Genomic DNA, 24,231 nt, shown 5'->3' with positions numbered 1-24,231 from the left:
TGATTTGATCACCTAAGCAGGAAGAATTGAAATTAGTAAACAAACATGCAAAAATGCTCCACCTTGCTGTGATCAAAGAAAAACAAATTAGAATATTCATTAAGTACCATTTTACACCTATTATATTATCAACAATAATGATAATACTCAAGGCTCACCAGGTTCTGATGAAGCTAGTACATTTATACACTGTTGATTGCAGTTTAAATAGATTCTGTTTGTAAAGTATTTAACTACACATATCAAAAGCCATAAAATATTAATGTTCTTGGATCCACTAATTCCATCACTAGGAATTTATCCTATGGAAATAACCCAAAGGAGAGAAAAATGTCTATGTATGAAGACATTCATTTACAACAGTAAAAAACTAAGGACAACAAAATAGTTAAACGAATTTTACTTGATGGAACATTAGACATTCATTGAAATGACAAGTACAAAGCTACATAGCAACATGAAAAATGTTAATACAAAGTGTTAAATTACAGCTGAAAAATATTAAGTTGAGCCATATTAAGTTACCATTTTTGTAAGAAAAATGGTCAAATATTGAAAACGCCATATGGTTCAACCTAATAGCTCCGTCATAGATAGATGTAGGTAAAAATAATATCTCCCTGTGGACCAGACCTGTGAGGAAACACAAAGAGAAGAACAGTTGAAGAATGGTAGTATTAAGGATTAACTTTTTAGCCTCTGTTATTCTTCAGGCTATTGTAATATTATTTTTAAAATCAATTTTAATGTTAAAATATTAAAGACAAGATTGCTATACAGATAAAGACATCTCATGAAATAAGTTAAAGGGTACAATTTTGTTATCTCTTCCCATTTCAAATTCTTTAATTCACCATACAAGAATAAAGGAATTAAGTTTTCAACTAGAGTAAGATTTTGTTTGGAAAAGATCTAATCAAAAACTGTCAACATTAATAATAAGGCAACATAGCAGGGGGTTAAGTAACAGGTTTTAGAGTCAAATTCTATTTATTATTTATAAGGCATTGGAAAAATTACTTTACCTCATTTAACCTCAATTCTCTTATCTGTAAAATGGGGACACTGATGGTACTTATGTCAGGATTGTCGTAAAGATTGATTAAATGATGAATATCAACTGCTTATTTGAGTGTCTGGCAAATAATAAGTACACAACAAATGTGAGCAAGTATATTACTATTAATGAAGCAGTCTAAATCTTTAGATGAATAATGAATGGAGTTAGAGAACAATGTTCACTGAAGAGTACTTCTATATACATTAGGTTGGAAATTATTCCAACTTATATTATTTTTTTATCTTGCCTTTTCTAAAAACATTCTTAATCAAAACAGACCATCCCACACTATGGTATATGCAGAGTTATTTTCAAAATTAAAATGTAGAATATAGATTTAGGAGTAAGTGCAAAGATAAACTTAAAAAACGTTTCCCTTCTCTGTCTTAACCTACAAAACAAGAAGACGAAGCCGCCTCAGGTCACACTTTTTAGAAGAGTTTGTGATAAAAAATGTTTTATGCTATTACTCATCACTTGTGGACGTGCTTTCTCATCCTCTGGGGTAAGAAGATTTTGAAAGCTATAGTTGACATTGGTCCCCTTTTTTGTCTGTGCAGCATGTATTCCTTTGGGGGACTGTCCCTCCCATATATGGTGGATCTCTCAACCACATGACCTCCATCTCCTCCATCACAGGGGCAGTAGGAACCCAGGCTAGATACTGAAATTCTCTTCTCACAAACATCACCTGAAAAGAAATTCTCTCCTTCTGAAATAGTGAATAAGAAGGCTCAGGCCTGAGCTGGCAGGGCCATGTTGGTTGACTTTCCTGGACCCTTGGTGCTCTGTCCAGCTACTCTTTTCAAGGTGGACACACTCATTTCCCCAACTGCCAGAGTGATGGCTGCTGATGGCTCAGAGCTCTGCCTCTCACCAGGAATTGCTCTCTGCCACAAGGTAACACTTTATCAAAGTTATGCTCCCTCCCAAAGAGAGTGACCCATAGCCAATGACCTGCTGATAGATGGACACAAGGGCACAGACTCTTTGCTTCGACTTGAGGACAACTCTGAATGGTTCCAGAGCTTCCAGTAGGATTAGCTGAGGCTTCAGCTTCAACCACTTCAGTGATCAGCTTCTTCCTCTGCCCAATCATGGCTTTCTCACTTCCTCACAGGCGTAATTCCAAGAGCTCTCCAGAATAAATCTCCATGCAACTCTCCATTCAAGAATCTATTTCCTGGGAACCCAACCTAAGACAGTGGACACACAAATAGAGCCTGTCTCATAATAATACCAAGAACAGACAAGAAATAGAAAAATCCAACAATGTTATTTGAACAACTTGATCATGCTACACGTAAAGCCAGCCCACTCCTTGGTCTTCCGAGTTACATAAGTCAATAGATTCCATTTTTTCTTAGCTACAATTGGGTCTTTATTTCTTACAGCCGAAGCAGTCCTGGGTAGTACACAAATGCTGTCTCGTCTCCTGCAATATTTAACACAGTGCTATGTACATGAACAGTGTTGAACCGTATTTGTTGAACTCAATTGTCACATGGTTATATCTGTGTTTCATATAATGACAGCCTTTTAAGATGTTCTACTAAAGAGAAAGAGGGAAAAGGGGTTGTATCATAAAACAAGCTTGGTAAGTGCTACATACTACATGCACCTCCAGATTTAACATATATTCTCATATTAAAAATTCTCAGCAGTTTGCAGTACATTTTTTTTAATTACAAATAAAACCTGTTTAACTTCCTTTTAGGCAGAGTTTAGTCTACCTATTTGACCACAGAGGATCGTCAGTACAGGTGTAGCACCCAAACAGGCTTAGTTCGGCTTGTAGTTTGGAGACTACCAAATTTCAAACTTCTTCAGTTTGTACACTGGTCCTCTGGTGTTCTAGAAATTACACAGCTTGCACAAGATTTATTATCAGGGACTGTCAGAGGAAGAACAGCAGACTTTACCATCTCCAACTAATTATTTATGACAACTACCACGCCCAAGACTCTAACAAGCCGCACCGCCACCCCCTACATTCTATTCCTTATGGTCCACAGTTCATAAAGAAAGAAACTGAGAGCCTGGGAAGTTTAATAATTTTCCCTGAAAAGTCTTATTTTGAGCCTGATTCTCCTGCCCCTAGATGCCTAAATAATACCAAAAATGCCATTCCTTAACCTGGAATTAAAGCCCTACATCCAGCTGTCCAAATGGGACTGGCAACATCAATCTCACCACATCTGGACCTGAAACACAATCCATTTTTTTCCTTATCTGATGGCCCAGAGACTCAGGGTGCTAAAAGACTACTCCTGAGTTAAAAGACACTTTAGTTTACTGGTTGGAGGCAATAAATGAAGCATCCCGGGACTTGTTTGCATCATAAGCCCAAAATGGGGCTAGAAAACTCAGCTCTAGAAATGTGTTCCCTCAGAAATTACTTTGCTTAATCAGAGAAGGAAAAACAGAAGCATGCAAAGATTGCAGATAAAAATGAAGCAGACTGCACAATTGTGGTCTTCTACTCCACGCCACTTCTTGATACTTGCAAGTCCATGAAAGTTATCCCTTGGGAAAGAGTTGGAGAATGGAAGGCCCAGCCAGCATCTAAAGCCCAGTCTCTCTTGTACCTGTAGTTAGAGCAAGTCCCTCCAGAAACGCCAATTCAAGACAAAGCACACTACTTGCCCAGAACAAGTAAACTTGGTTTAAATAAATGTCTGAAAGCTGAGCAATACCCTTGCTGAGATAACAGTTGGTTTCTACTTGGTGTCTTATGTGTGAGGCTGTTTTGCTGGGTTAAAGACACTAAAGCTGGAGATGTGATAAGGGAGCTGGAGTTGGTATAGGGCCAAGGTGAACATCAGACTGCCTGGGGCACTGAAGGCTTAGAAAAGTGACTATCCATGGCTTCAGCTATTCACATCACTCCCAGCTGCAGTAGTCCTGACAAGCAAATTACAAAACTAGGATTTTGTTCCATCTTTAGTAGTCAGTCAATTTTCCTGTCCCTCCCACATCCCTTCTCAGAGACATCACTCCAACCAATAGCTTTAGGCCAAGTGACTTCTCCCCCTAGCAACAGTGAAAAGAACCAGTTCAAAGCTAGCCACCCCATTGGCTGGCCAAGAACCAATAAATTTCCTAGATAATTTGAACTGAGATGCAGGGACTGTTGAAAGTCAGATATTGGCACTGCAGCATGAGTCAAGGGCAGACACGTGACCCAAAGCTGGGTGCAAGCCAAAGCTATGGAGCTTCAGAGACTGAGAGCCTTCCAGAGAAAGCTGGTATGCAAGAGGAGAATGGAGAAGATGTGCAGATGGGAGCAGACAAGAATGAAGCTGCAGAGAAAGGGAAATAAAGAGAGCAGCTGCGTGACAACTTCCTAATACTCTGTCAAGTCTAGCTGTACTGCCTACAATGGGGTTTCATGAGATTTCCCAGGAGCTTTACCATAAATCTTGTTTACATAAATTAGCCTAAGTGGGTGGATTCCTGTGGCTGACAACCTATTACCTCATTTGATGAAAACACATCCATATATTTAAAAATCATTTGTTGAGTGCCAGGCACGACTGTGCTAAGCATTGCAGATACCCTTCTACTAAGAATCTAAGCTCAGAAATAGGTACTTGCTTTAGAACAGGTGCATAAAAAAGTGTTTTGGGAACCTAAACGAAGCAGTGTGCATTTTGCCTAAGGAGGGGCAACAAAGCCTTCCCAGAAGAAGGAGGTGATGTCAGGTTGCTGAGCTAGAAGGATAGGGGGGCAAGGAGATTGTCCCAGGAAAAATGAAGAGCATAAACAAAAACACATTGGTACAAGCAAGCCTGGCAACATTTGAGGACTATAGAAAGGGCATCAATGTGTCAGGAGCAAAGAGAGGGAAGAGAGGAGGGGAAAAGAGGAAGAGGAGACTCTGGACTTGTTAGCAACAATCAGCATAAAAGGAATGCTAATGAGTATACATTTTATCTTTCATCCAAATAGGAGCTATTGAAACTTTGAGAAGGAAACAATGCACATATTAGTATTTCAGAAAGATGACTCCAACGGTGAAAGGAAAAGGGAATTGGAAGACAATGTTGGAGTCAGGAACACAAATTAGAAGCTGTTGCAATATTTCAAGCAACAGTATCTCTTTTCTAAGACAGGTAAGGTGGGGTTAAAGAGAAGGGCACACATACAAGCAATATTAAGGAGACAGAATCTATAGGACTTTAGTGAATAAACGTGGTGGGAAAAGGAAGAATCAAGGATAATATGTAGATTTCTAGTGGAGTGACTGGGTGGGTGGCTAGGCCATTCACTTGAATGAGGAATTCCAGGGTAAGGAGAGAAGGGTACAGGTTAAGGAAAAAAGGATGAGTTCAGTTTGAGGCAAGCCTTCAAGATATTCATTCATGTGAAGATGACCAAAATCTAATTGTATATACAGTCATGGGTCACTTAACGACAGGGATACATTCTGAGAAATGTGTGGTTAGAGATTTCATTGTGCAAAGATCATAGAGTGTACTTACGTAAACCCAGATGGTGTCACCTACTACACATCCCATAACATGGTATTAATCTTATGGGACCATATATGTGGTCTGTCGTTGACCAACACATCATTATGCAGCACATGACTGTATTTCATATCAACAAACATTTGCTGAGTGCCTACTATGCATTAGGCATTCCGCCGGGTCCTGGGATCCAAAGCAAGTGAAAAGAGTCACCAGATCTTACTCTCATGAAGCATACAGTCACATGTGGAGGGCCATTGTTAATGAAACAATCACATAAATACAGAATTGCAAACTGTGAAAAGGGCTACATAGGGAACAAAGCTGGAACTATGAAGGCATGTGAATGGGGGACCACATATGGTAGGTCAAGGAAGCGCCTCTGTGAAAGCCACCTCTGAGCTGGGTGTGAAAAAACAAGGAAGAGTTAAATAAGTGAGCAGTGGGCGAGAATTCTACGTAAATGGGGAAATTGGGCAGAAATCTTGTGGGAGAAAGGAGCTAGAGTAGAAAGAATAAAGAGAACAGAGCAAGATGAGCCTGTAGAGGTACCTAAGAGGTGAATGATGGAGTGGAGCCATGTGCAGGACTTTGACTTATTCAAAGAGTACTTTGAAATATTGAAGGGCTTTTAGCAAAGACTGAGATGATAAAAGGTCACTTCAGTTTAGCGTAAAAATGAACTGAGGGGGACAAAAGTGAACCAGAAGAAACCAATTAGGAGATTTTTCCATAATCAAGCAAGACACAACTATGACTTGGTGGTTGCAGTGAATAGGGCAAAGTGGGTGGATTCAAGAGCTACTTGGAAAGTAATGGTGATGGCTGGGATGGGACATGGTACACAAGACAGAGTAGCCAAGGAAGACATGAAGAGGTTCTGACTTAAATTTATTGAGAGTCCATTCACTGGGATAGGGGACAATAGAGGAGTACCATATCTGAAAAGAAAAATTATGGGTTCACTTTTGGACTTGTTATGTTTGAGGGCCCTTGAAGCCAACCAAGGAGAGAAGTTTGTTAATAAGTAGACTGTGCAGACATAAGGATCAGAAGAAACATGTAGGCTAGATTTGTAAATGTGAAAATTGCCTCTGTATAGGTTGGCACTGAAGATTTGAATATAGTTTATTATGTATAGAGTGAGGAGAGAAGGCATGGAGTGGAACCATTTAATCACTTTTCATTGGAGGATGAGCAAAGAAAAAAAAGAGAAAGAGCCTCCAAAAAGATAAAAGGAAAACCAGGAGAGTGTTGTATCACAGAAGCCAAGATAAGAGTGTTCCAAGAATAACGGAGTGGTTTACCCTGTTGATTTCTGCTGAGGAGACCCATAAAGAGAGCACAGAAAATGTCACAGATTTAGTGATATGGAGGTCATCGGGGATCCTAGCAAAAGCTATTATGGTGGGGTGATGGGGGTAGGGGCAAGATTGGACTGGGCTCAGAAGTGTGGATGGGAGTTGAAAAATGGAGACAGCAAGCATACAAAATGCTCTAGAAAATTGTGTATGTGAAGGAGAGAGAAGAAATAGGGCTATAGTTGAAGAGGGAAGTGGATTCAAAGAAAATCTGAGGAAGATGTTTTTTAATTTTTAAGCGGGAGAAATTTGAGCATTTTAAAAATTAGTGAGAAGGATTCACTGGAGAGGGAGAACTTACGATTCAGGAGAGGGAAGGAATAAAGGATAGTGTATGATTCCTGAGACAAAGAGAAAGGATGGGATTAATCTTGATCTTGGGAGATAGGTCTGGGCTGGAGATGTGAATTCAGAATTGACGATACAAGCCACAGTGGAAAATGGCACACTTGCCAGCATGAAGAGTGAGAAGAGAATAGCGACAATAGCCAAACACTGGGAGATGTCAATGCTTAAGGAGTGGAAAAAAGAAAGAGAGCCACATGGGAGACTGAAACAATGCCCAGAGGGGTCATGAGAAAGAACAAAGGTCGAGAATCATGCAGTCCCTCCTCACCTCCTGTCTGAGTGACGAAAATAGCCTTCTAACTGGTTTCCCAATTACTTACTCCCTAATCTAGCATCTTCCAGTCTACCACTAGGACAGGGGTGAGGGAGCAGGAAAGTCAAGAGCAGTAAAGACAGAACAGATGTTTGATAGGTGAACGTTAACAAACATCTTGAGTCTCCATTTGCCTTCACCAATTTACTTGCTGTGTAACTTTGGGAAAGCCCTCTATTTCTTTCCATTTCAGCTCCCTCACGTGTAAAATAAGGACAACAACATTTTCTTTAACGACCTCATAGGCTTGTCCTAAAAATTACATAAGTTACTGGCTGTGAGAGCGTTCTAAACACCTGTAAATCACAACACGGGCATGAGGAATTATTATTAATCTTGAGTTACTGTTTGCTTCCTGGTTCATCCTTGCTCCAACAGTTCCACTGGCTCCCTTTCTTGGCTCCCAGCAAGATAATGGATGGTGCTGTCACCACTCAAACATTATTGCCCTTTCTTTTTCAGGTCGTTCCAAATCTGAGTCACAGTTAAGCAAATGTAATGCATTTTGCAGGTAAAGTTGGCAAGATGTGCTCTATTTGCTTTTTGGCCCAGTCCTTTAATTGCACTTGGAAGTAAACAGTACATTATAAAGTGAAGATGAGAGTGTGATTTGGAAAAAGACAGAAAAAAGGATACTGAAATGGATTCAGGGGTGGGAGAAGGTACATCACACAAACTTAAAATAATTGGGAATAGATGCAGTCTCCTAAGAGTGTCAGAACTGAAGCCTCCTTGCTAAGTACACACCTGTGCCTGGGTTTCATGGCTCTCCATGATGTGACCCCAACACTAGTCAACATTTCTTTCATGCAAATCATTTAAATCTCCCCATTATGCACCAATGTGCCTATTTCTGCCTCCCCTCCTTCCCTCATGAGATGCCTTCCAAGAGCAGCCTCTCAGCACCTTCTGCCTGCCCCACTGCTATGCCCAGCTCAAGCCTCCCCTTATTCAGGAAGCCCAATCTCCTTTGCTGAATTTCTCCAGAACTTAGAGTCCAGAGCATAGTTTAGCAGATCACTTGGGTGTCTCCCTGACTCACTGGCCTTTTCTAGTATTATTCACATTAAACAACTGTTATGTTCTGGATGCTTTATACCCATTACCTTATTCAAGGTACACATTCTCCCCATTTTATATATGAGGAAATTAAGTCTCACAGGGGGAAATTGTTGTTTGCCCAAAGTTGCCAGGTGTGAGGCCTCCTGATTATAACGGTAAAGTTCAGCCTCATATTTCTCCTTAAAAACAGGATCTGTCTCTTTGTCTTCACTGCAGTTCCTCCTACAATGTCAGTTACTGAGGAGATGTCTGGGCATCCGGGAAAGAGGATGCCCATGTAAAAAAGCCTGTTGAGAGGGAGATATGAGGACCCCAAAGATCTGCTCTATTTCAAACTTCTCTGGAGTTCAGAGCAGACCTACCATATTGCAGACCCTTGCACCGTAATACTAAACCAGATTCTCAAATAGCATTGGGGAAAATGATTTTCTTTTCCTTCTCACCATTAAACAATATTTAATTTGCTAATATTTGTAATGCTATTTTAATCAGAGTAGACTGTGATTTTCACAACATTTTAAACAGAACAATACTTTCTGTATCTTAGCACTTTAGCCTACCAGAGTGTTATTTGTGTCACTGTGAACTAATATATGCAGATTCACCACAATTAGCCATCACCATGGTAATTTTGTGCCTTTTGTTTTCAGTTTTTGTTGCATCTGTTCATCAAGGAGACTGAAGATTTACTGATGGAGCAAAATTCGTTACCTGCCTTTCGATTTAACCGCATTAAATTTAAGGAAATGTTTTCACATCCTGATGGCATTCCATTTCTGGCTTACTTCTCAAAGATAAATAAAATGTTCTGTCTAGAACCCAGCAAGTAGCTTTTACTTGTCTTCCTTGAGCCAGGACTGGCAGATTCTCTGGCAAAAATGTCATGATTTCAGTGGGAATATAGGCCTCTGAGAGCTGGCAAAGCCTTCAAACCCTCTAGTAGACCTCTTCCATTTGCTTGAATGACCTCAACTGCTGCATAGTTAAACTGAATCTTGCTTTTTACATCAAGCATAAGGATAAGTGTGCCGCCATGGTAGATTGTCTGCAATGATCGCAGCCGGCAGTCTGCCCATCCCAGTATACACATGCCATTCCTCCTATCAAGAGGTGGAATCTATTTCCCCCAACATTGAATCTGCACAGTAACTTGTTCCAACCAATAGAATATGACAAAAATGATGTTGTACAAATTCTGCAGTCTAAGAGACATATACACGTAAGTCTTAAGAGACATTCAATTTCCATTTTCACTCTTTTAGGATCCAGCAGCTATGTAGAAATGTGATGAGGGACCATCTGGAGATTGAGGCCTAGCCAGCTACCAGCCATTCTAGACACCTGAGCTGAGGCACCAGACAAGTCAGTGAAGCCATCTTGGACATTCTAGCCCAACCGAGCTCCCAGCTGAATGTAGACAGATGAGTGACCCCAGCCAACACCATGTAGAGCATAAGAACCTCTCAGCTGAGCTCAGCAAACTCACAAAGTTATAAGAAAATAAAAGGTTAAATAGAATGGTGGTTGCCAGAGGATGGGGGAAGGGGGAAATGGGGAGTTGTTGTTCAACAGGCATAAAGTTAGTTATACAAGATGAATAAGTTCTAGACATCTGTGTACAACATAGTGCCTACAGTTAACAATATGGTGTTGTGCACTTAAAAATTGTTAAGAGGGTAGGGGCTGGTCTGGTGGCACAGCAGTTAAGTTCATGCACTTTCATGAACCTCCACTTCGGGGTTCACAGGTTCAGATCCAGGGCATGGACAAATGCACCACTTATTAAGCCATGCTGTGGCAGGGTCCCATATAAAGTAGAGGAGGATGGGCACAGATGTTAGCCCAGGGCCAATCTCCCTCAGCATAAAGAGGAGGATTGGCAATGGATGTTAGCTCAGGGCTGATCTTCCTCACCAAAAAAAAAAAAAATTGTTAAAAGGGTAAATCTCATGTTAAGCGTTCTTACAACAACAACAAAAAAAGCAAAGGGATAGAAGAAAATTAAACTTTTGGATATATTTATTACCTTGATTTTGGTAACGATGGTGTCACAGGTGTATGATATGTCTAAATTCATCAAATTGTATACATTAAATATGTGCAGTTTTTTATGTATCAATTATACCTCAATAAAGCTGAAAAAGGAAGGAAGGAACGAAGGAAGGAAGGGAGAGAGAGAAAGAGAGAGAGAAAGAAAGAGAGAGAAAGAAAAAGAAAATAAATGGTTGATGTTGTAAGCTGCTTAATTTGGGAGTAGTTTGTTACACAGCAATAGCTAACTGATATAACAGCTAAAGGAAAGGAAGATGCAACAAGATCCCTCATCATCATTGTTATTGGGCAAAGCATGTATAGCCCCTGCTTTTTCTTTGCACAAAACTTTCCCCTCCAACCAGAGACCTCATCTACTGCCTCCATAACCTGCTTTGTTCACCTTCAAGACGCATCTCAGATCCCACTTGTATGGTTTTCTCCATCTTGTTTTTTTATCCCTTTCCTCCCTCCCTCCTCTGTCCAGTGGTATTAACTCCTTCACTCCTCTAGGCTACTTCTGAACTCTGTCCCTCCTTTAATTATTTCTGAGATCACTGCATAATTATTTGTTCACCCATCTGTCTCCATTTGTCCACACTGTTATTTTTAGCTCCATATCTTCAGTTTAAGAGTTGGCATAGCCTCAGCTCTCAATTCATGTTTGTTGAATGAATAAATGAATGCATCCTACCTCTGCACCTTTTCCCTCACCTTGTCTCTTTCTGTTTATCAGTACCTTTTTTTTTTTTCCTGTGAGGAAGATCAGCCCTGAGCTAACATCCATGCCAATCCTCCTCTTTTTGCTGAGGAAGACCAGCCCTGAGCTAACATCTATTGCCAATCCTCCTCCTTTATCAGTATCTTATATTTAATTTTCTCCATGAGATCTTTCCTGGCCCCTCTGACCACAGTAATCACTCATCCTGTAGCCTATTTTATGTGCAAAGCTCATTTAAAAGTTAAATATTAAAATTATGTTTAACAAACCTAGTCTTGTCATATAAACTCTCCCAGTTAGCATTCACAGCCACCAGGCAACAGGCTCAGCTCTGATTCCTACAAGGCAACCTCTGTTCATCCCACTGCTGGCAACTCTGCAATGGTGAGGGAGTTACTAATCTAATTGGTCAGAGCCCACAACATTTATTTCGCTCACTACTATGTCACAGATGTGGGTTCCCACGCTCCACTCTTTCCTCCTGCCTCTTGCCTTAGGCCTGGCCCCTAAGGCAGACATGCCATATCCACCTTTTTCTTTTCTACCAAATATGCCTAAGATGGATAAGTGGACCACTTGGAGGCCTGCATCCCCCTCTACAGGTACACCTCAGTGAATGAATCCCAAGATTTAGATTTTATAGGGTGGAGTGAGGGAGAGATATATGGGAATCCCCCTACAGACTCAAGTCCCAGCCACATGCTCTATCCAGCTTTTATCAAAGAGCTCTATTGCGGTAAGCAGCTTCTAAGATGGCCCCCAATGACCACCACCTCTTAGTATTTACACTCTTGTGTAATCCCCTTCCACTGAGGCCAGGCTGCCCTAATGACTTGCCTATAACCAATAGTATATGGCAAAGGTCATGAGATGCTTCTTCCATGACTAGGCTACATAAGATTGTTACTTCCATGTTGCTAACAGACTGTCCCCTTTGCTGGCTTTGATGAAGCAAGCTGCCACATTGGAGAGGTCCATGTGGCAAGGAACTGAGGGTAAACTGGCCAACAGCCAGCAAGGAACTGGGACTCTCAGTCTAATAGCCTACAAGAAACTGAATCCTGCCATCAACCACGTAAGGGAGCCCAAGCAGACCCTTTCCCTAGTCAAGCCTTCAGATTGGAACCCTGCCTTGGTCAGCCCTTTGGTTGTAGCCTCATGAAAAAATATTAAACAGAGGACCCAGCTAAACCGTGCACACATTTCTGACCCACAGAAACTGAGAGATAATAACTATGTGCTATATTATTATGCCACTATGCAATAGATAATTAATGCAACATTACGTGTTTGGAATACTTGCCTAGATAACAATAAAGTACTACTTTGAATCCCATTCTGTTATTGTGGATATAACTCCCTTGAAAACCCAATGGACATGAGAGGTGATAGAAACAGTAAGATTTGGCCATCTGTGGATCCTAATATTTTTAAAACCACACACTAACCTATGACATTAGGTATTATTATCTCCATTTTAGAGTTAAGAAAACTGAGGATCAGATAGGTTGATATTTGCTCAAGTTTCTCACTTCTACCAGTCTTCTAACTCCAAAGACAGTGCTCCTTCCACTACAACAAGGCTGCAGCATCACATTGTTGCTTCAGAATCTTTAAGCAAAGCCTCTGGTTTCATGAATAAACTGCAAGCAGTCTGAAAGCAGGGACTACATCAAGCATGTTTCTGTTCTCCGTGGCACCACACAGGTGGCACTAGATGGTACTAAGGCTGATGCCTGCAGGTGACTTCTAATAGCCCCACAATCTCCATCTTCCAGGCAAACCTCTCCAATGCCACTTAGCAACATCATTTACAGGAATATTTCAGTCACTATCCAAATAAAGCAATTCAGACTGGGGATGTCTTCTGAATATGAAATGATCCAGCTATCTAACATAGATTGTTTTATGGTATTAATAAACTTGAGTGTTCTGGGAAATGCTTTTTAAGTGAACCAAGTCTAAGTCCAAGGCTCTAGAAAGCTTTTAGTTTAAATGCTAACCCACTGGAGATGTGAGACACACCAGCGTTGAGATGTCCAGCAGAACGCATAGGATCCAGAGAGCCTGTTTCCCTAGTCCATGCATCCCCGTGGTCCATTTCATCCAGGGTAGAGCTAGATAAAGTTCGAAAGTTTGGGGCAGAGAGCGGGAGAGGTAGGGTGGGAAGCAACAAAGAAAATGGAAGGTAACTACTGCTTGCCTGCAATTGAATTCAATTCAAGAAAGGCTGCAAGGTAAAAAGAAGAACTGGATTTTTTTTTTTAAATTAGTTTGAAACTCAGTAATCTGTGACTAACTATGACTGTGGGCAAGTCACTCTCCCTCTCTGAATTCAGTGGAGATAATAGTACTTACCCCACAGAGCTGTTGTGAAAAGCAAGCGAGAAAAGGTGGCCGGCCGTGCTTTGTGAGCTGTGAGATGCCATACTTATGTGAGGTATTGTCATCACCCGGAGCAGCAGCTGCTGCTATAGCCAGAGTGATCAAAATAGCACCAATAAAACAAGCTAATACTCCTTAACGGAACACTGTGGATTTTCCCCACAAGTAATGGATGCTCTCTGATTTAACATCACTTCCTACAACTTCCACATGAGGCTGCGTCGAGTTCCAGTCGGGAGACAGAAATCACACCAGTATTTCTCTATTAACAGAGAAATTTTATTATAAACAATTGTTATCTTGATATAAAATTGTTAACGAGGTAACTGAGGTAGCAAGTGCAGGAAGCAGCTACCACCCTAAGGTGACCATCCTTCCTGATTAGCCTGGGACTGAGCGGGTTGCTGGGATATGGGACTTTCAGTAGGAAAACCAGGATGAGGTGGTCACCCTATGCAACCCTTAGGGTTGGGAGAACACTGGGAAGATATTGGAATTGTTAAAACTTAAAGGTTTGGAGGAGGAGCCCCTCAGAGATGAGACCCAGACCTCTGAGGAGGGGGCGCCGCCTGGCTGGCTCTGGTGTCTCCAAGGAGGCACAAGGAGGCTGGCTCTGTGAGTACTGGAAAAACCACCGACTGCGTTCAGCTGCGGCTAGGGGAATGAGCTGCCTCCACTGGGGTCAGGAAGCCTTGCTGAGGTACTGCTCACGAGATCAGCAAGGAAGCAGGAAGGAGCAAATCCCTTCTCCCTCTTGTGCCCCCTACTGGCAAAGCTTAACAGGGAGCCAGTGTACAAGGCAGAAATGTGGTCTGCAGAGCCGCCAGCATCACTGAGCAGAGTGCAGAATGTTGGGTTTGCAGCTGAGAGACAATAGCTTAATAATTGGCACAGAGACTATCAAACATATGAAGGAAAGAAAATTATCTGTAGTAAAGAATTTAATCAAAGAACTTGCCTTTTTCAAAATTCTTCCCAGGCTCCTGAGTACCATCTACCTAGGAACTCAGGAAGGGAATTCCTGCAAAGTGCTGTTCTCTCAGCTCCTGCCCTCTAACCCAAATGATGGGATGAACCATTTCTGTCCCCACCCCAGCACTGTGACACCCACCAAGGAACAGTCCAGGGCACTAGCAGTCGCAGCAGCAGACCTGACACTCGGTCATGCCTTGTGGCCTTTTCCCGGGGAGCCATGTTGTCTGCTTTGCAAACTTTCAGACAGCTGGGCTGAGAGGAGCATTAGACAGCTTTAAAAATTGATGTGGGTCATTATTCTTTCATGAGCCATTACAAATCCACAGCACAAGACCAAAGGCACGCACATGGAAGCCACTGCACTGCTCTGCTCCATTCCTAGCAGATTGAACCTCTAAAAGAGGGCTTAGAGAGGGCCCAGCAAATACCACACATCACTTGCTACCGAAAGAGGTGCCACCAGACAATGGCAGCCAATGAGTGCCTGACCACGTGGCTCAGGACGACCAGCAGCAGCCCCCTCCCCCTCCTCACCCAACAACACCCCTATGTACGCCTCTATGGGCCAGCAATGGGGAAGGAGACAAAATAGCTCATAGCTGCAGCTCCAATCCCCATCTCTGTTGTCCTGAGAGATGGTGAGCATTTTTCCAGGGGGTTTTATTCACTACTTTCCCAATTAGCACATTATTTGACCTTATTTGCTCTTCCCTCTTCCTACCTTCTAGTCTTCACTTTTTCTATCATCTCTTCTTTTTCTTCCTCTCCATTCACTCCTCTGCCTGTCTGTCCTTTTGTCCCTTTCTTCCGGGTGCAGTCCCTCTCGGTTGGTCTGTTGCGCTCCCTCTGTCTTTTCTCCATCTGTGTATGGATCTGTCTGTCCACATTTCTCTGCATGTGCATGCATGCATGCATGTGTGTGTGTGAGCACGTGCACACGCATGTGCGCATTTCCCTGATGCTTCCTGTCTCCTATGGCTTCTATGTCTCCCCTCGGTCACTACTTAGCTCTAATCTCTCTGGGTAGAAGAGTGAAGTGCCTCTGTCCCCTAGAGTAGGGGAGGACTCCTTTTATTCCCTTGCTGCCTCTGACAGTGAAAAGAAGGAGCTGGGGCAAAGATTAGTTCAATTCAGGACACAAATATAGAGTCTCAACTATGTACTAAACAATGAACCACAGATGCACATGTTTAGTAAGTGCCTGCTATACCCCAGGCCACAGGCTCACTCATCACTAGAGTCTCAAAGAAGAATCAGATGGGGTGCATGTGCCACAGATCCCACAGTCTGGTGAGGGAAGCAGATCTGTGAGAGATGCTACAAAAAGGGCATCTAAATTAGGTTGAGGACAGAGTTAATCAAGAAAGGCTTCCTGGAGGAGGTGATGCTGAATCTTGAAGAATATGTAGATGTTAAACAGATGGAGAAGTGAGAGAAGTGCATCCAAGGCAGAAGTCTTATCCTGAGCAACAGCACGGAGGCAAAAAACCAGCTTGGGGTATGCAGGGACCCACAAGCAGCACAGGGCTACTCGAGCACAAGGACTGAGGCAGGTAGAGGAGCTGGAGAGCTGGGAAATGGTTGAGTCACACAAGGCCTTACGAGCCAGGCTGTGGGGGATCCTGTCAGTGCCCCTCTGTTCCACAGACAGCTTCTTCCTGCAGGCACCGCCCTCACTGCCTAAGGTCTCCTCTGGCCACTGGAGCTTGCTGGGCCCCTGTGCAGGGCAGACTAAAGTGTCAGATAATTAATACCCCTGGGAGCACACTTCACCAATGATCAATGGAAGGTTTTGGAGAAAGCTAGGGTTTATAATCCCTTTGTTGACATCTCTGAGGCACGTTCTACAGCCTCTCAGACACCCTGCAGGACTGAGCTCCGATCGTCCACAGGAGTAATCTGCTCACTAACACAGCCTGTAATGACTGCCTCCCCTTCCCCGTCTCAGGACCCACCCCCTCTCATGTTCCCTTCACCTCCCAAATAAACTACTTGCATTTGGTTCTTTGTCTTAGGGTCTGCTTCTGGTGCAACCCAACCAGACTCAGGCTAATGCAGCCTCCTGTGGGCATGAGGGAGCCCGTTAAAGCCTTCTAAGAGGAGTGGCAGGGTCAGATTTACATTCTAGAAGGACACTCTAGGGTTGGTTTGGAGAGTAGTTAAGAGAGTACTACAATAGTCTAGTCTAAAGATAAGGAGGATCTCAGTGGGACAAGCATGGCAGGAGAGAAAACTAAGGGTCATGTTCAGAAACTCAGAGAAAGGGAGGGCTCGGACTGACAAGTTGCAACCCCTTCCGTGAAGGCATCAACAGACTCTCACAATGCAGTGTGATGAAAACCAAGAGAAGGTGAGGTCTGGCACCAAGGAGCCTCGGAACAAGCTGCCTTACCTAGACAGGGGCCAGGAAAGAGGTAGCAAAGGCATCCTAGAGATGGTAATGCCTGGATGAGCTGTGAAGAATGAGTTGGAGCCTGGCAAGAGAAGGGGAAAAGGGATTTCGGGCAGAGCGAGGTGTGACCGCTCAGGAACTGTGAGTAGTCAAGACGGTTGGGGTGCTGAACCAAGAGTGAGGAGCCCCTGGAGAAGGCAGGTGGCACATGCCACAGAACTCCACCCAACTGTTCTTGCTCTGTCTAAGCTTGCACTGGACCCGATGTGGGCACAGGATTTATCCTGAGGGGCGACTGCCAGGAAGCCACAGGCCAGATCTCCAGAAACACCTAAGAGACTCCACCAGCCCTGTGTGGGGAGATGTGTACACGGCTGGAGTGCTAGATCCTCCCCACATCAGAGTCGACGATCTATCCGGTGGAGCCAGCTCCATCCCCCAGTTTGTGGGGACAAGGTGTCAGCAGATGTCAAGGAGGTTCACACAGCTTGAGATGGAGATGAGGACAAGAATCTAAAAGGGAAACTTACACAGTCCAAAATGTTCAGGAAAACATATGAATCTCCTGTCCACTGAACCTTCCCTCAGGGTGGCTGAAATAGAGCAATGTTGATTTATTGTCCACAGCTTCTATGGAGGTGGTGTAACGGACCAAAAAGATGGCCAGGAAAAGGGAAACAAAGAGAGAACTAGGTGCCAGATGAGTCAAGGGTGCAGAAATAATCCCCTAAAGGAAATTCCATGGGGAGTACAGCTGGTTCATCCTCTGCTCTCCACTGGTCTTCCACCAAATGGCTCTTCGCACTGTACCATCATTAGAAGACTTAACTTCTGAAAAGCAAGGAATTCTGAGAAAGGAAAGAATTAGCCTCTGTTGACAGCTTACTGCACTAAACAATTGCCAACTCTGTAAAGTGGGGGTTATTATTCTTGTTTTACAGATGAGGAAACAGCCCCAGAGTGGTTCAGGAACCTATCTTAGGCCACTCAGCTTGTCAGTAGCAGTCAGGATTCACACTCACATCTGGCTGATTCAATTATTCTATATTGTTTTTTACCTGTAAGTATAAATTTGACTTGCCAGGGGTTTGGAACATTCTTGACTATCTTTTCCACTCTCTGCTTAAAATTGCTTATATAAACCAGCTCATAACTTAGCGGATATTTACCAATTTTTTTTAAGTATTTTGTTTTTAAAAATAAATTTTATGGGCCGGCCCAGTGGTGTAGTGGTTCAGTTCGCACATTCCACTTTGGCGGCCCGGGGTTCGCAGGTTCGGATTCTGAGCACAGACCTATGCACTTGTCAAGCCATGCTACAGTGGCGTCCCATATATAAAGTAGAGGAAGACTGGCACAGATGTTAGCTCAGCGACAGTCTTCCTCAAGCAAAAAGAGGAGGATTGGCAACAGATGTTAGCCCAGGGCCAATCTTCCACACCAAAAAAAAATTTTAAGTGCTTCAAGGGGTATTCCCCACTTTTAAAAGATAGAAAAACTATAGCGAGATATATTTAGGTGTATGTGTGTATATATATATATGTGTATATATATATATATATGTATATATGTATATATATCTCCTAATGTCCTTCGGTAGCAAGAATCCTGAGAAATTTGTTCTAAACTCCTCATTCTCCTCCCTGTAATATTCTAGGAAAAGTGTGGGCTTTCGAGTCAGACTTTGTTAAGATATTGGTTCTTCTACTTAATAACTGTGTGAGACATGAGACAAGTGACTGACCCACTCATGTGTAAATCTAGTACTTCATAAGGTTTGTCATGAGAATTAAATTAGATGACACAAGTAAGATGCCTGGCACACAGATGACAAGCCATTAATCCCTCCCCGGCCTTCCCCCTTCCTTCTACGCAACTTTATCCTCCCGGGACGACGTTACCACTTCCATGAATCAGCAACCTCAAAACAAAGATGATACACCTCTTGATTGGCTTGTCCATGAATTTAAAGGCTTGGCTCAACCCTCTGTTCCACTCTGTGCCTAAATGTATCTGGAAAGTGTTCCCTTAAGTTCTACTTGAATGACCTAATCTTGGTTGAGTTGGCAGAAAAGTGGATGTCAGCCTTGGAAGTGGGGAAGGGTATTCCTCTTTGCAGAGAATAGTTGTGCATCCCGGGGGATCACACTAAAGTACAAGGATCAGGTAATAAACATGCTTTGGCTTAAAATGGGAAATAAATCACATGATTTTTCACCAACCAGTGAAATCTAACAGAGAAAGTTTTAATTTAGGTAATGGGTCAAATCCTGCTTGATTAAGCAATATGAATAAGTTGGGTCAAAGCAAATGAAGTTGTCCGTAGAGGTGCATCAGCCTTGGGGAGAGGGAGGATGAGGATGCTGGTTTTGTTCTGGTGAACGAGAGGGTCGGGGGTGCACTATACGAGGATGGAGCCCCTGTCAGGGGTGGGGCTGTGGCTGGGCACAGAAAACTTGTGCAAAAAAAAGGCTTTGAGACCCATTCGAACCCAGATAACTTCCCCCTAAAACTGGCCAAAAATTAAGAATCTAGCAGCTTGCCGGCCATAGCCCAAAAGGGGTCACTATGTCACATCCATCACTAGCTACTCCACTTTCTCAAACCTTGGGAACTCCCAAACTGAGTCAAGATTGGGAGATTAGGAAGAGAAGTGATTAAAAGTACTCTTGCTCCCTTTTCCTAGGCAGTACCTAAATAAACAGACATTTTTCGTCTTCTCAGCCTAAATCAGCTGGGCCATGTAGGTAGTCTGAGGGTGGGGACACTTCTGAGGCTGTCTGCAAATTAAGCTAACCCCAAGGCTGCTCTCCATCATCTCCTGCACTAGCTCACAGTCAGCTCCGGTGTGCATGTCTTAGGCTGCCAAACCTATCCCTCAAAGCACCTTCTACATCATTTCAAACTAATACGTAGGAAAAGTCAACATCATAGAGCCAGAAACACCACTTTGGGAACCAGGAGACCTGAGTTCAAATCCTAGCCCCAGAACCTCCTGGCTTGTAACCTCAGTCAAGTCATTTAACCTTCAGGTGACTAACTCTCCCCGTTTGCCCAGGACTAAAGGGGTTCCCAGGATGCAAGACGTTCAGTGCTAAAACCGGAAAGGTCCTAGGAAAACCAGAATGAGTTAGCCACCCTTCTTAACTTCTCTGTGCTTCCATTTGCACATCTGTCAACATATAATGAAAAGACCTAACACGCATGGGGAGTGTGAAGACAAAAGGCTGTGTTTGTGCCAGAAACCCTCTGTAAATCCTTACTACTCCACCCTAGAGACACTTCCTTGCTTAAAAAATCAAGAATAATGAGAGAAGGGAAAACTAAGCAGGAAAGCAATAGAGATGGTGGAAGAAAGGAGGACCAATAAAGGAAGGGAAAGCAGAGGAGGCAACCACAGCCAGCAGCCCATTATCATCAGGCCCTTTCAAATCCTGCAGGAATCCAGCATGGACGTTGCGATGATTTGTGAGGCGTGGGGCAGAGTAACAGAAAGAAAATGGCTCCTTCTCTGGACACTCCACTCAGAAATCACGAGAAGCGATGCTCAGGGCACCACCTGTTCTGAGGCTTTCTTTTCATCCTTCTCCCCAAATACTGACACGCTTCCCTCCCACCGGCACCTGCTCCTGAGAGCATGCAGGAGGGTAAGGACTGCATCCTGTCGATTTTGCCAAACCTCCCGGAGCAGGTACCACTGCAATGACATCTAAGTCCAGGTGTCCTTACAGGTGACATCCACCCTGCATGTTCTTGCTCTCTGCCCATGCCTGACAGGCATAAGCTTTCGCTGTAACTGCTTAGTTGCCAGGCATCGTCAAGTGGGAGTTTCAGCTGCTTCCTTTTGAGAGACTTAATTGTTGTTGCTACCTAAGTGTCAAGTACATCTCTCCGTGCTGAAGGGCTATTGCAAAAACTGCACTTGTTCAAACATGAAATGGGCTCCAGCTAAATGAGGTGCCCCAACAGGGTCTCAGAAATCAGGAAGGCAGTTTTTATAATCACCCCAAAGAGTGGAGAGGTCCCCTAATGTGGACTCGGACAAGAATTTCAGGAACAATGCTAGCAGGGATCTGGGAAAGATCGTTGGACCATCAGTCAAGAGACCCAAGTTCTAGTCCTGTGCCTGTCCCTGCATGGCTGTGTGACCTTGGATAAGTCCCTAAAATTCCCTATAAAAGTTCCTCATCTATAAAACGAAGATAAGGGGACAAATCCCCATCCTGTCTATCGTGCAGTCTTCTTGTGGGGAGGAGGGTATTAAATCAGTTTATAGACACTAAGATAGTTTTGCTAATATAATGTAGCCAAAAATTGGAAGCAATAAGAGTAGAATAAATAAATAAATTGTGGTACATTCATACAATGGAATACTAGAGAGAAATTTTAAAATAACAAACTACTGCAACATACAACTATACGGATGAATTTTACTGACAAAATAATAGATCAAAGAAGCCAGATACAAAGGACTACAGACTGTATGATTTCATTTATATGAAGTTCAAGATCAGGAAATCTAATCTTTGGTGCTAGAAATCAGAATAGTGGTTACTTAGGGTAGGGGCAAGGATTGACCGGGAAGGGGCACAAGAGAACCATCCAGGGCGTTGGAAATGTTCTATAGCTTAATCTGGGTAGTGCCTACATAGGCACCCACCTATGTAAAAATATCTATGGTTATATACTTAATATATGGGCACTTCATTGTATGAATGTAATGCTTCAATTTAAAAGAAAAGAATAAAAAACTAGACAGATACCTGAATCACTATGCTGGGTAGAATTCACAGTTAGAAATTGGTTCTATGCTGATCAGTCCTTCTCTGTGACCTCAATAATTCTTGAAAATTAAAGTGCAAAATATACAGCAATTCAAAATGGGAGGCAGTACTATCTACTATTTAAAAGCAAAATGCATACGTGTGTTCACACACAAATACAAAAGATGCTGCCAGCCCTTGGCTACTATAGAGATGAAAATCTCTAAATGATCTACCGCCAGGCTCGATCACGCTGATTTGTTTCTGATCCGAGCGGAAGGAAAGCAGAGACTCTGCAGTAAGATGGAAAGTGCTGCTCGGTTTGACAGAGGGAAATATGATTAGAATGTACCGAGGCAGAAATAATGACTCGCCTCCCCCCGGGACCAGCCTGCCCTCTCGCCTGTACCCACAACAAGCCTTGCATTGTTAACGACAGGGGTTTGGGAGGCCGGTGGCATCTCAAATCCATCCTGACTCATCGCGCAATCAGATAATATACAACCTGAAAAGCCCAGACACTTCCAGAAGAATGGCTCACAGAGGCACGGAGCACAAACATCCACAGGCTCCAGGAACTAAAAGGAATTCTCTCATTAGAGCAGGTTTCCCAGCAGAGCCTGGGAGAGAAATTTGGGGGGTGTGTTTTGTCTAGAAGGTGCTCTTGGAGGGAACCCATAGGGAGTTAGGAGAGAGGGAGGTCAGGTGAAGGAAGGATATCTGTGGTCTCAGCTTAAGACAACCTCCAGCCTGATCCTATGGAAAGCTCTGGAAGATGAATTGTGTCACAGTTGGTCAGTCATTCACTGCAGACTATTCCCTGATGGGGCGCCTTTTATCTACCAGGTGAGGTGGCCACATCAGCAGAGGGCAGTTCTCCAGAAGAGGAGACAGATGTGAGCCATAAGCAGCAAAACTCATGGCAGCTGTGGGAGGAAAGTACCTGTCCAGTCAAGGGGATCCAGGCTGGGCACCAACAGACCTTAAATACCACTTGTGACAATCTCAAGTTCGTATCTCTAGCCAGATCTCTCCCCTGAACTCCAGACTCACATATCCAATTGCCTGCCCAACATTTCCAGGTAATGTCTAACTGGCATCTCAGACCGCATTTGTCCCACACTGAGCTCCTGATATTCACTCCAAAGCCAGCTCCCTCTGCAGTCTTTCCTTGTCCATAGTTGGTCAATTCCACTCTTCCAGCTGCTCAGTCTTGATTTCTCTCTTTCCCTCACACTCCAGTCTATCAGCAAATCGTTTTGGATCTATCTTCAAAATATAATCCAGAACTGGCTACTTCTCATTAGTCCCACCATCACCATCCTGGTTCAAGCCACTACTACATCTTGCCTGGAAGATCGCGGCAGCTTCCTAACTGGTCTCCTTGACTTAACCTTTGTTCCTCTAAAGTCTGTCTCCCACACAGCTGCCAGAGTGGTCCAGTCAAAGAAATGGAAGGGTATCACTCCTCTGCTCCAATGGCCCCCATCTCATGCAGAGAAAAGCCAAAGCCCTTACTGTGACCCACGAGGGCTGTGTGATCTGGTGCCTTATGCCTCAGTCTGTTCCCTTGCTGCTCTCCACTCCAGCCACACTGCCCTCCTGGCTGTTCCTCAAACACTTCAGGCACAGTCCCCCCTCAAGATCTTAGCACTTGCCATTTCCCCTTCCTAGAGTGCTGTCGCCAACAGCCTCATGACTACTGCCGTACTTCCTTCAGGTCTCCACTTAAAACTCACCTTCTCAGTGTCAGCTTCCCTCATCATCCCAAACCCTCTCCCCACTCCATATTTCATATCCCCCTTTCCTGATTTAACTTTTTTATCCTTAGTATTTATCACTATTTAAAATATTATCTATTTTACTTATATTCTTGCATATGGTCTGTTTCTCCCAATAGAATGTAGGCTCCATGGGAGTGGGAATATTTGGGGGTGGGATTCCTGCGATTACTAGAACCCCAGTGCTTACAACAGTGACTGGCACAGAAAAGGCACTAAATAAATGTTGGTCGAGTGAGTGCATGAATGAATAAATGAATGAAATGTATAGATGTATTTACACATACCAACACAAAATATTTGGAGAAACTCTACCAGTGGAATTATGAATAATTTTTTATCTTCTTAGTTCAACTGTCTCTTTTAGGATTTTTCTAAATTTTCCACAACCAACTTTTGTTACACATAAAATTTTAATGTTTGTTTATAAGATTTTCAAAAAGTTCCCTTCCCAGAAAGACTTACCTTCTAATACTTCCACTGGTTAACCAGGAAATCCTACTCCCAAAACAGCCCCTGTGACCTGCCTCATATCAGATTAGCTTGCTTTACCCTCAGGTCTAGGAA

The 24,231-nt window shown here is 43.2% G+C and overlaps 1 long non-coding RNA gene across 2 annotated transcripts in view; it reads right to left on the bottom strand.

Moving 5' to 3' along the window:
- Positions 1-1,127: 1,127 nt before the first annotated feature.
- The window catches only part of LOC131413839 (uncharacterized), a 184,948-nt gene continuing 161,844 nt past the window's right edge, over positions 1,128-24,231 (bottom strand). For both annotated transcript variants that reach the window (XR_009222035.1, XR_009222036.1), the window contains one exon: positions 1,128-2,256. This is a non-coding gene — a long non-coding RNA (uncharacterized LOC131413839). The remainder of the gene's footprint in view (positions 2,257-24,231) is intronic.

Source organism: Diceros bicornis, chromosome 2 (assembly GCF_020826845.1).
Source record: "Diceros bicornis minor isolate mBicDic1 chromosome 2, mDicBic1.mat.cur, whole genome shotgun sequence".
Taxonomy (NCBI): Eukaryota; Metazoa; Chordata; class Mammalia; order Perissodactyla; family Rhinocerotidae; genus Diceros; species Diceros bicornis.
Note: the sequence above shows the minus strand (reverse complement) of the source record. Positions and strands in the feature narration are given on the sequence as shown.